The following is a 12507-nucleotide window of genomic DNA, read 5'->3' as shown; positions in this document are numbered from 1 at the left end:
AGTGCTGTTAGCTAGCTAACTAACTCCCTACCAAGCAAGAAGGGCCATTGTGGGATGGCTTGCTACATCCTCAGCGAGAGCGCCTTCCAAGGTCGCTTTGCTTGACTGGCAAGGGCCGCTTGTTGATGAGCGACGGCCAGATGGAAAGACCACGGCACGCATGGCAGCCGTGAAAGTAGGAGTACCGCTAGAAGGAAGAATGCGAAGCAACTGCAACCGACTGGCAGGCGAGTGCCGCCTGCTATTGCCTCAAGCGTTCTGTTGGACCTTGCAAAGGCTGTCGCAAAGAGAAATAGACACCCCTCCTCCTCTGGTTTTTGAGGTCGACCGTTGGAATCGAGGATTCGCAGTGGGGCTAACCAGAATGGTCCCGAGGTTGTAGCTAGTCGGTTTCGTGCTCCCTCGCCTATTTCTATGGAGCCTGTTGAAGCCGATCGGTTGTATTTAGATCGACAGCCATTCACCTTCTCACATCATGAGAAGAAGCCGCGCCCATTGATGAGAAATTAGGATCATTTTGTTTATATTCGAATAGCATTTGGTCGCCTATGCAAAAGAAAGATGAAAACGCCTTTATTTTGAGACATCAATGAAACGCCTACTTCGGTTGGAAAGGGAATTGTCTATGATGTTGAACATTAATCGAAGTTTGTCCTGTAAGGTATGGAAGTAGAACACGAAAGTTCTGTGCACAACTGGCTCAGTAGAGGCGGGAATCGTTCAGTAATAGCAGAATCAAATTTGGGGCCTAACGAAAAGCTCAGTTAGCATTCGTCTTCGGCAACAAGTTTTCAGAAAGTGATTTCGGTGCAGCCTTTGTGATGTTAAGGTGTGAAGTTTGTTGTACGTAAGATCCAACGCACTGACGTGTTTCTCGCGTATAAAGCGTTAAGTTGCGTTAGAAGACGTTTAGCGCGTATATCAACGCTAATGATGATCAAAGCCGGTCCTTAGACAGCCAGGCAGGCGAAACGGAGCTAGGCTAATCGCTGTTTTGGTCACAGTGATTTACCAAACAAACAGCAGTAGCTGATCTCACTGGTTAAGCAAAAAGAGTCCTTGCGTAGATGACACTCTCCATCTTATGTATCCATAATGTAGTTACGGCAGCTGTGTTTGGCAAGAAACTGTCCCAAACAAAAATAGTAAAACTCCGCGGCACAACTGTTGACACGGGGTGGCTATGGACACCCGCATAATAATACCAATCTAAACTATCGAAAACGTTAGATCCTATCCAACGAACGTAAATCGTATAAATGTACCTTGCCCCGCAGCGATGCTTTTCTGTATCATGGAGGCAGTCATCCAAAACGCCGGTGTCAAGTACGTAAAACGATATCAAACATAGTGCATTTACACAAGCAAAAAGAGCAATACATGTGTTTACGTTATTTAATTAAATAACCCAAGCATCGCTTTTCTATATTATGTATGGTTTCTCCCCCACACGAATCTTCATTTAATCGAATCTCTTCACTGTACCGTCAAGTGATAAGATCCAAAAAGTTTCACCTGCTAGTTTGTTATTTAAGTAATTGACAATATAATAATTGTAAGTTAATGATACTATTATACTGAGCTTTGTACTACTCGATGTCGCTTTTTATTGGATACAAGGTTCCGTGTAGTTATGGTATTATGGAGCTTCTGCCCATCGTTCATTTTATTTAAACAAGAGCAACTCCCGCATCAGTTGATTAACATCTGCTTTGTACTACGTTTGAAAACGATCAGTAGACAGTAACAAGAACGATGCCAAAAAGGACTGTAAAACTTTTAATGGCAAACGTTTGCAGAGTAATCCTCCGATGTAAAACAAATGGCTTTACTTTTCTTTTTTCTTTTAACAAACTAAAGGCACGGCCCCGCTTTAGAACTCCGTGGGTGTTGTCCTAGTATAAGGGCGTTAGAAAAAAAATGACAGGCTAGAAGAGACCCTTCGTTACAATCCCTGTTCTACAATGGGCTTTGTTAGAAAAAAAAAACTGTCCCAAACACATGGGTATTTCATATAGGAAATAAATAAAAATCGCAGTGTAGCTTCCTTATACTGTTGGCTGACAGAAAAATTATTGGCGTTATATATCTAAAGTAATGTATTGCTCTGATCCTATTTGAAAGCTGAAACTTAACAGATAATGTGCTAAAACCATTTTAGTCAGGGTTGGGATAAGGCGCCTCGAAGACAAGCGAAATTTCTACAAAAGTTTACTACTGAAAATGCACAAATGCTGACCACGCCGGCGAACAAATTTATGCTGCCAATGGTCAAGACGCGTTATCGAACGGGCCATTTTTGTTTTGGAGATTTCGATGTAAAAGGTACCCGCTGACTAGCTGAAAAATTAATTACAAAAGATCGAGGCGTGAATAGTCATTAAATCGAAAGCCAATTAAACGGCTTTGAACTACTTAAGGAAGGCCGGCTACAAAAGGAAGCTCGATGCTTTGGGTGCCACACGAGTCAACGCAGGAAAAGTTTCCTCGATTTTTCCCAAATGAGAGACTCAGAAAAAACGCACCAAAACTGAGCTGTTTCTACAGCGGTTGATCAGGCCCACGAAAAGCGGATCACATATAACAGTAACGAGTTAAAAAAATCAAGGTCAAAGCGAGGTGTAGTAGTTCCACGATCTGTGACAAAGCCCAGACCGATATCAAAGAAGGTAGTAATATGTGTTTAGTGGGATTGGAAAGGCTCGTGCATTATAAGCTACTGCCGGCTGGCAAACGATTAGTTTGGACCCCTAACAAGATTACAACAGGCCATAGAACCAGAACGATCGAAAGTAGTCAACAAAAGGGGCATCGTCTTTCACAATGACATTTTTTGAATCACATACATCCTTAGTTAACTTCTTTGGAAGAAGTTGATAGAATTTAAATATATCCACCGTATAGCTCGGTTGTAGCACTATCATATGTTTCGGTTTCTGCAGAACTTTCCTAATAATATCAATTTAGTTTCAATGGAGGGATACAAACAACACGTCAATTTTCCGCCCATAAACTACAGAGGATCTACAATAATGACATTATCGAGTTATTAGTAAAATAATCGAAGATCATCGATGGATGGTGCCTTGGTCACCCCTATCTGGTTTTGTGAAAATGTTATAAACTATCGAAAAAAATATTGTAATTATATAAAGCTTTATCGATCACCCCATATTTTCGGTATTTCTTAGATATTCCTAATGCATCTACACTAGTATTTTTTCTTATAAGTTCTTTCTATAACTGTGGTCATAGTTATTCAATGACAACCATTTACCGCGACCAGACCGTTCCTGGACTCGCTTCAAACGTTCCTGTTGCAAATGTTTTATAGAACGAGTAAGTGGGTCAATGTTGTCGGGTTAATACGCAACGAACCTTCGCTCATACAACGTTCCATACATACTAATCAAATGGGTATAAATCCGGGCTGTTTGGCGGCCATATGTGCATATTTTCAAGCAGTCATTCCTGGATAACCCGGCTGATATGAGCGAGTCCTCTACTTTGCTAGAAGACACATGGCCTTTTTTTAGGCACTGCAGCTACCCACGGCCGCACAATAGTTTGCAAAGCATGTAAATAGACTTTAATAATGCGCTTGCCTTCCTGGGAAAGATATAATGGTATGACATATCATCTTTCATTGGACAACGCCACACTCTGAAAGTAAACATTGGCCTGAACATTGCTTTAAAACAGATAAACTCGAAATGAACGTATTCTCTGGACCGTAAGCAAACCAACAATCAGTTCTGCGGTTGATTGCATCAATGGTAGTTGTTTTCTTGTCAGAAGACATACGAAGACAACCTGTTACTTTGTCCTTGAGAAAATCGAAAAGCGAACATTTTCAATCGAATTTCTTGGTTTTAGTGGCCTGTGAAAGTGTTAGCCTAACCCTTATGACATATGCCAAGTACCTGAGGTCTTCGTGATCAATCCCTAGCATGGTACACCGAGTCACAGTAAATGTCTTCGCTAACGATTTGATTGAAACGAAATAAAAAAAAAAAAGAAATTTAAAATGCAATTTTAGACGACAGCGGCTAGCTATGAAATTCGCTCTATTGTTTTGTTTTTCGTGGATTTTTCACCGCGCCATTCCGGAACCTGCTTCTGCTTCTATCTTTTCCGCAGATGCACATTTGTTTGCGACGCGGTATAGCGTCTATTTGAAGTAAGCTGAAAAGTTCATTATCTCGTTGACGCTTCGTCGACCGTGAGCGCATTGGATGGTAGCTTATCTTCATTCAAACTCCGAAAACGAGGCATTGCTTTCCGCCATGATAGATTTATTGCCTTGTTCTAAAACGAAGTGGCTTTTTTCTGCTATCAAGTATAGTGGATGAACGCATGCTCGCCCCAACAAATAGTCCGCTAATATTCCAGTTTAGATACCCCGTCCTGTATATAGATATACATGCAGGGCGTATAGTATGTAGTAGTAGTATCCCCGTGAGTTGTTGAAGTTCGTACGTGTTTGTATGCGTAGCAGCTGCATCGTTCAGCTTTTAGAAAGCTACTAGGTCTACTGTGGATGCTTTCTAACACCTGATAGAAGCCATGGATAAACGTAGATACCGTTTAAAGGAATGCCTCGCATAGTATAACTGCTTTACAGAAGGCCAAATAAACATTGAGTAAATATAATAGCTGCCCGTGGCCAGTGCATCTCAGTAGTTGCGGCTGAACTATACAGTTACCACCTTCATCGACAAGTCCGTCTAAGGAAACGCATGTCAGTGGCACGATGGATTGCATTGATAGATTCAAGTTCAATTTATGAAGATGTTGACGGGAGGCCCAGCTGTTATTTGATGCTATTTTGCCTAATTGACGCTAATGCAAAAAGTAATTATAATTTGAATATAATATCCATTCTTTATTATAAGTGAGCTAGCAGTTGACCGGAGCTTTATAGTCAAACAACCTCGAAATTATGCGTACGTTGGTAAACTCGTGCCCAGTCTGATACAATTGTTCCGTCGAACTTCGAGATTATACTGGTCATTATATACGCTCATAAGAAGCTAACGGTATATTTTCCGAAAAGAAAATTCGAGAAGGCAATGCCATTTTCTTCAATGTTGCGTCAAATATTGAACAAATAGCGCCATATTAAGAGGTACGAGCCGTATCATTAAGTGCAATACTTGGCCCGAGTTCGTTAAGACACTGGAAGAAAGGCCTTACTTATAAATTCTTTTTCTTGCTCACCCTCATACTAGCGCTTATTATCAGGAAGCGTACTGCACGCCAGGAGTACCGACAAAAGCTACCACTCCGGCATTCTCTGTCTCTCGTCTTCGTTTGCTTTTGGATCAGCAACACGTAGGCGCTGACCTAGCCCAAAACTAAAACTGAGGACCGAAAAACGGTCAGGTTAAATGCAGGAGGAAGCGGCAGAGGAGGGCCGAACGTCAAGTCGATGCTGGGAGTGACTCAACATCATACTTGTCGCATTCGTTTGGATTATATCTGCCTGAGTTTATGCAAACGAAAATCCATACAATTAATTAGATCATAACACTAATAGATGTAATTACTGGGGTGGTAGAGATTACCCTCGCTATCTTCTTGATCCGTCTGAACAGTGTTACACCTATAGCGGCCGTAAGGTTTAATTTCGAGCGATAATAATAGAATGGCTAAATAAATGTACATATTCTGTAAACTTAGCTTATTCGCTCATATATTTATTGCACTCAATACTAATATATGGAGTCGTTTTCTTTAAAATCCAATATGTGCGAGGAGCATATATTGTATCTACATTTTATCATGAGGAGAAAAAAAATACAGAAATAATAAACGAAGCTGATATGAGGGTCGTCAAATAAAAGTTGCATAAGACTGTCGTCACTAACAAGCTAGAGTAAGTAACCCGGTTGCTGAGGAAAGCTTATTTCAAGCATAATACTTAAGCGAGTAGTAGGTTTTTATTTAATATTGATCTTTATTATATTGAGCAAATATCTCTATTATATATAGACTCGGCTATTTCTCTTCAAACGGGTTTAAATTTTACCAAATGATGAGACCTTCATGTATTTGAACTGCGTTAATCCCACACTTAAGGCTAGTGGCTTTTACTTCTCATTTACGCATAAGTCAGCAGCCCCAGTTGAAGCGAGTTGCGTTTGGTACGCTCTTCCCTCCCGACATTTAAAATATTGGGATACATTGGCATTCTGTTTGAAAGTTTTGCGATTTGTTCTAATTGGCAGGATTGGGTACCCGTATAAGCCACTAGATTGCGCCTTAAATGCTGCCTATATGCATGTAGTAACGCTTCGTATTGTATCACGTTCCGACCTAGATCATTTAAGGATAGAATTATTTTCTGGAATACAAAGAACATCGCTGTTATTTGAAATAACACACCTTTAGGCTATGTTGGATCTATTCCGCATCGACAAAGGCCGACGCCTGACATCTTGGGTCACGAGTTTACAGCACTAAACGAAACTAAGTGAGTTTTGAAGCTGAACGAATCGCTCATATAAAAGAGCTGGCGTCATCTATCTAACTGAAAATTCTGCTCTGTTCGCTGCGAGTGTGGTTCTAATGAAAGCTTATTATGGTGAGATATAAAAATAACACCGCTTTAGCGTCAATTGCAGATTCTATTAAAACACCTCATAAATTTCAAGCAGGCATTTTCAAAAAAGACCTATTCGCCGCTATGGATAAGAACTTTAAAACTAATCGAAGTTATGCTCGTACTATTATAGTTAAGGAAAAAATGACAGGCAATCATCAAAGTTGAATATTTTTTTAATAATCAATGATGTTGCACTTTTCTGATCTGGCTGGTACAGCTTCTATATGTGTACAAACAATATACGGCATAACACTATGCTACAAGATCATGTTGAATCGTTATAAAATAAGCGGTTCTATTAAATAGCTTTTAGGAGGTCTACTATTTTCAAAATGTATCCTTTAAGGCGACAATGGCAGAAAAGTTGTTCATACTTGGTTTAAGGCTAGGTTAACAACGGAAACCTTTCCAATCCTGTGACGAACTTCAAAAAGCGTAGTTTTTCAGTCAATTCCGTAGTATAATTATCTAGAGCGCGTCATCGGCTTTACATTCTGTTAAGGCATTTTAAGAAAAGTTCCTATACTATCTGTTTAAACGCACGATGTCCGTCTGCTGCGCTGTATATTCAAGAGAGAGTATCGAAGCTTTTATTGGAAAACGATAATCTCTTCTAAAAACATTGTCTTCCATTAAGCAGAAGCGGTCCTCGTCAAGGAACGTTACAAACCTCTGGTAGCACAGATAACAACATATAATAACATTTTATACATACGGATCCTATGTTTGATATTACCTTCGCACCGGCAAGTTATTATTCCTTATCTGGCCTGTCCTATATCATTATTATACAGAGATTCAGAATGCAAGTTTTCCGCAATGGGCTCTCTTGAAATGCCACACTAGTCCGTGTTCTTTGTAGTCAAACCTCCCGTACATAGTGAGCTCAATGTAATCTAAATAGCCGTGGTACAGAGTTCTTCTACTTCAGTGCAGTCATATCGTGCAATTTATCGCATGAGAAATTATCTTCTATGTCTTTATTTTTTTGTGGTTGTTGTGAAGAGCTCCGTGTCTGTACGTTACACTTTCGTACAACGTATCGTTGTCATGTTGTAGAAATTATGGAAAATAAAAAATATTTAGTGGGTTGTAGGAATAGCCATTTTCGATGTCTTTTCTGTTGATATTAATTGGATTAGTGACCGGCGTCGATACTCTGTTTGGGGATGAGCGATTCTGGCGTTTATGGACAAACAAATTTATTCTTCTCTAGAACTCAGTGGATGCCCCGCCAGACGACTGATAAACCAATTTGGTCCATCGTTTCTATTCGGATCTTCGAACAAGACCCTTTACACTGGGTCGGGTCGGCGTTTTTGGCTTATCATTGCTACCTATGTTTGTCGTTGCTTCTGCTGCTATCTTTAGCGTTGTTACTGAAGATAAATTGGATCACTTCCAGTAGTGATTCCTTCCTTTTTCAGCTTCAGGCTCTAGCCTTTGCTTCGTGGATGCGGGCGGGCGCGTGCGGCGCCGAAACTGTCACTCCATTCCATTGATTTTTTGACAGCGACAACGCCTCCACCTCAGATGCGTTAACACGAACAACAAGAGGGAAAATTTAGCATTGAGCGACAATCGTAGGCCGCGATTCTTTCTGAGACGGCCAGCGAAAGGGAAAGAATATAATACACAAAACATGTGTACGGTACTACATAGGTGCCTGTGTACGTATTGCCACTCTGTTAATTTAATTAACCCTTTTCCAGGAAATAAACACGCTTTAACGACTAATTGCCACACACTGGCAACAAATAAGTCAATAATATTGACTTTCAAATTTTATTGGCTGTATTGACGCGGGAACGCCCGGCGAGCCTTGAGTCCGCTCAGCATATATCGCACTATTTCTACGTTGAGATTTCACTTCGAAATTTCCATGTCGTCGTTAATTGTTTCAACAAACGCAAATATGTTCGAGTTCATATTTGCTTGATTCCAGAGACTACGAGATGTCACTGTTACTATAACCACGGATCAGTGGGATTTCGCTCTCGACAATACGTTATGGCTTCGTCGGTTATATTCAGGGTCGATGCTATAATATACTTCAATACGATAGGCTTTTATTGCAGACCTAGCTGCTGATAAAATGGTTGAAATTGAGTTTTTTCCACCAGGAAGACCACTGAACACAAAAACAGGGGCAAAAACGATGTGATAAGTGCACATACTCTGCTTGATGCTTCCTCCGTGCTTGCCCCCGTAAGGCTCTTGCAGAGCGTAGCGTTGTTTCGCTGGCTTCGTAGTATGTATGTATGTAGGAAAGGAAGAAATGAGCGGTGTTTCACGATCCCGTTAGACGTTGTATCGCAAAAATCAGCCCGAGAAATTGACATCACTAGCACGCGTTGTGTTACAGGAGGCTGTATTCACTCTGATGCGTTAATACTAGACCTGTTCGTTGTTTTGGAATGATACGATTTTGTAGAGATGCGCATATCGAATGCTAAATTCTGTAAGTGACAAAGTTTAAACAGGCTCCAAACCTGAATAGATTATTTAAGGGAGTCATATGGACTGAAAGGGCAATGGCTACAGTATGGATGTCCTATAAGCGTTTTGGAGAAGTTTGATGGCGAAGACTATGCATGGATCAACGCCGAACTCAACTTGTCAGCTTGCGTTTATCTATATCCACAGCGGCCTGCGTCCTCTCGAAAGCCCTTGATACTGCAGCACCCATGGCATTCTACATCACGACGACGTGGTTTTACTCGGTCAAAAAACGGCGCCTTTCGGAGAAGGAAAAATTCAACAGAAGTAAATCCTTCGTTGATCCCAAGCACCGATAAACAGATCTCAGTAAAAAACGTTACCCGAAAAATAGGCGCGAATTATCGTTTATTGTAAGTTTTTACTATTGTTTACCGGACGCATAACATTGTTTTAGATAGGCCCATTTTCCAAAATATCCGCCGAAAACTATCGTATAACAGGACAATTAATAGAAGTAAAATTATGAGTTAACTACTCGAGGCGGCTAGCTGCGATCATCTTTGAGCAGGAAGAAGGAAGGTTCCGATTCTGAACAGAGGTTGTAATGTGCGATGCGGTAGTCAGCGCTCTATGATGCAATCTTTCAGTATCTAGCTTTGATCTACTGCAAATATTTTTTGCACCTATGCTGTTCTCTCGGACCCCTTGACAATAGCTATAGGAAACGACGTCAACTGCATGGATTGTCACGAAGCAGCAATATGAATAAAAATCCCAAAGGGAAAAAGCATGTTGACCCGGGCAAATATGGCAAAATAGCCGATAGAGTGGAGCTGAGTACAACAAGATCGGAAAAAAAACAGCCGTTCGAAAGGCTGATGTTGACCACAGGGGCGAGACGACAAACGGGGTAAAAAAAAAAAGAGCTAACCATGATGCACTAATACACCAAGTCTTATGTTTTGAAAGAAACGTACTATCTGGCAGATCAATATTTTGTATTGGGTGTCTATTAAAGCGACGGCGCAGTGGGAAAAATAATAGACAAAAATAGATGGGAAGAAAAGTAATGCTACTTCATTTTGTTTCTAGATATGGCTCAAAAAAACTAAGCAGTAGTCAGTGAAAACTTAAAGCGATAAAGGTACTTCACAGTTCTACCCGAGTATCTCGTAGTATCGTAATGGCATGATTCCAACTGCCGTTTGAGGCCTTGCAGGCCCTACGCGGTACTTGCCTATGACCGTATGAGCTCTAGGATATTTAACAAAGTTTGAAAATTTCGAGCACGTTCCGCCTTCTACCAACGTGAGCCATCTCCTCCAGGTCTCGGAGCCGGGTACTGGCCAAAACTAATTAATTTAACATGAATGATACAAGTGAATTCACAAGACGCCGATAGTAAAGGTCACTTGTAGTGGAAACAATCGCAACAAACGACCGGTTGCGCCCTACTAAATGCTTTTGATAGTCTGCAATAACTCAAAATGCAAAGAGCTAGGAGTACGGTCGAAAACCGTGAGATGATTGGGAACCTAATTAATATTTTCTATTTTACATATGATTCTGCCGTTAGGTATCGTTTCGAGAGCGAAATGAGACGTGCCTAGGATTGCTTCAGGTTCAAACAATAAGGACGTTGAAATTATTTCTAGAGGCCGACTTTCAGCCTCTACTTCCTATTTGTTGAACCATCCGAAAGCTGAACCGCGAAAAAAATCGAACATCATCAACTCGATGTGAAGTCCCTTTAAATCAGCTGCTGAATACATATGGTCTATTGCATTAGACTCGCGACACTTGCATCCTTTATTTTTAACTAGTCCTACTGTGCGAACTAGCTTTTGGCGTCACTGTTTCGGTATAGCGTCAGAAACTTTCTTGCACTAGGAATGGTAGCCAACGTACTTCTGGGCCTGTTCGGGCTTTTTTCAACAAACACATGGGTCGGCATGGTAATCGTTTGCCGTGGCAGCTAATTACCAACGTTGAAATCTGAGTTAGCATACTTATGGCGATTACAGTAACGCCCTTGAAGAGACGCCATGCTCTGACCACGTTGCCCCTGTAACGGGACGCGCAAACTATGTTATTTGTTGAGACCGTCATTATCTGGGTCTTATTGTTATGATTACGATAGCTGCCTTTACCGTATTAATTACCAAAGAAATTTTCATACGAATAATATTCATGCCGGCGTTAGACTGACATTGTTGATTGAACGAATTAGAAAATTTACAATAAACATTTTAGCCATGCCTCAATAAGGGTACGCGTTTTAAAATACCCTTTTGAAATATAACTATCATATAATAATAATAATAGAAATTTTGATAACAAATAATTCTAATCTAACTTGGGCGTAAGTACGAAAATCGTTTGTAATAACATCAAAGCTTCGCCATGCTAACAATAGTCTTAACTTTTTATCCGAAATCTATTTCGTATAGCTCCAGCACGTCGTGAAGAACTGCTTCTACGAGCGGACGAGAAAAGAAAGCTGCCATATTATTGTTGAAATACGAGTGGAAAATTTAAATTCTAGATGAAACTTTGTTTATCGTCATTACCGCTAATTTGACGAGTAGCCAGACTGAAACATGTACGTCAACCTTTACATGCATAATTTTACCCAAGTTCACCAAGCTGATATCAACAAACCGCCACTGTCTCAGCCTTGAAAGAGAAGATTAAACGCTGCTTCAGTGATCTTCGCCCACGATTATGTTAACCCGTCATGTAGAGTTTCGATAGAGAGACGACAACACAAAAGAGGACGTGTAGCAGACGCTTCGTTGCATGCACGGTTCCCAAATGCTTATTTTATGACAACATCGAACAGCGATAGTAGAATAAAGAAAAAAACAACAATTAACTTGACATTTAAATTTTCTGCTTTTGTTGCAATAGCCTATGTAAACAAAAAGGTTTAAAAATATTTTAGAAAATGGAAGACAGCCATTCTTGTAGCTCTCAAACTATGTGCTTCAGTATGTTGTCAAGGATGAGTTAGCTTCTCACGTCGATATGGCTCACAGATTCCCAATAACACTTACTTAAAAAACGATCACTTTGATAGAGGAGGCGGTAAATTGTCGAAGTTCAGTTCTAGTTAGAACTTGCTGTGCAAAATGTCCGTAAACGTCTGAGAAAATTCAGGAAAAGCATATAATAATTATATATCGGAACGTTACGTTGCTTCGGCTGTCGCACATGCTTAAAAATCATAGAAATTTAAATATAAACTTATAGTTTGGAGCCCTGTGTTTTTCTACCTATTGTGTATCTGAAGCTGCTTGTAATTTCCATACGTAATTTATTTTCAAAGGTTATATACAGTTTCTGTCGAATGCACGACTTTATTATTCAAATTGGTTGATATCATTCACAATCTGAAGCATAAAAAAAAAATCTAAACTTTGTATAGAGCTTGAGGTTACGACAATGTTTTTTCCCAT

This window comes from Varroa destructor, unplaced genomic scaffold, assembly GCF_002443255.2.
Source record: "Varroa destructor unplaced genomic scaffold, Vdes_3.0 BEIS01000002.1, whole genome shotgun sequence".
Taxonomy (NCBI): Eukaryota; Metazoa; Arthropoda; class Arachnida; order Mesostigmata; family Varroidae; genus Varroa; species Varroa destructor.
Note: the sequence above shows the minus strand (reverse complement) of the source record.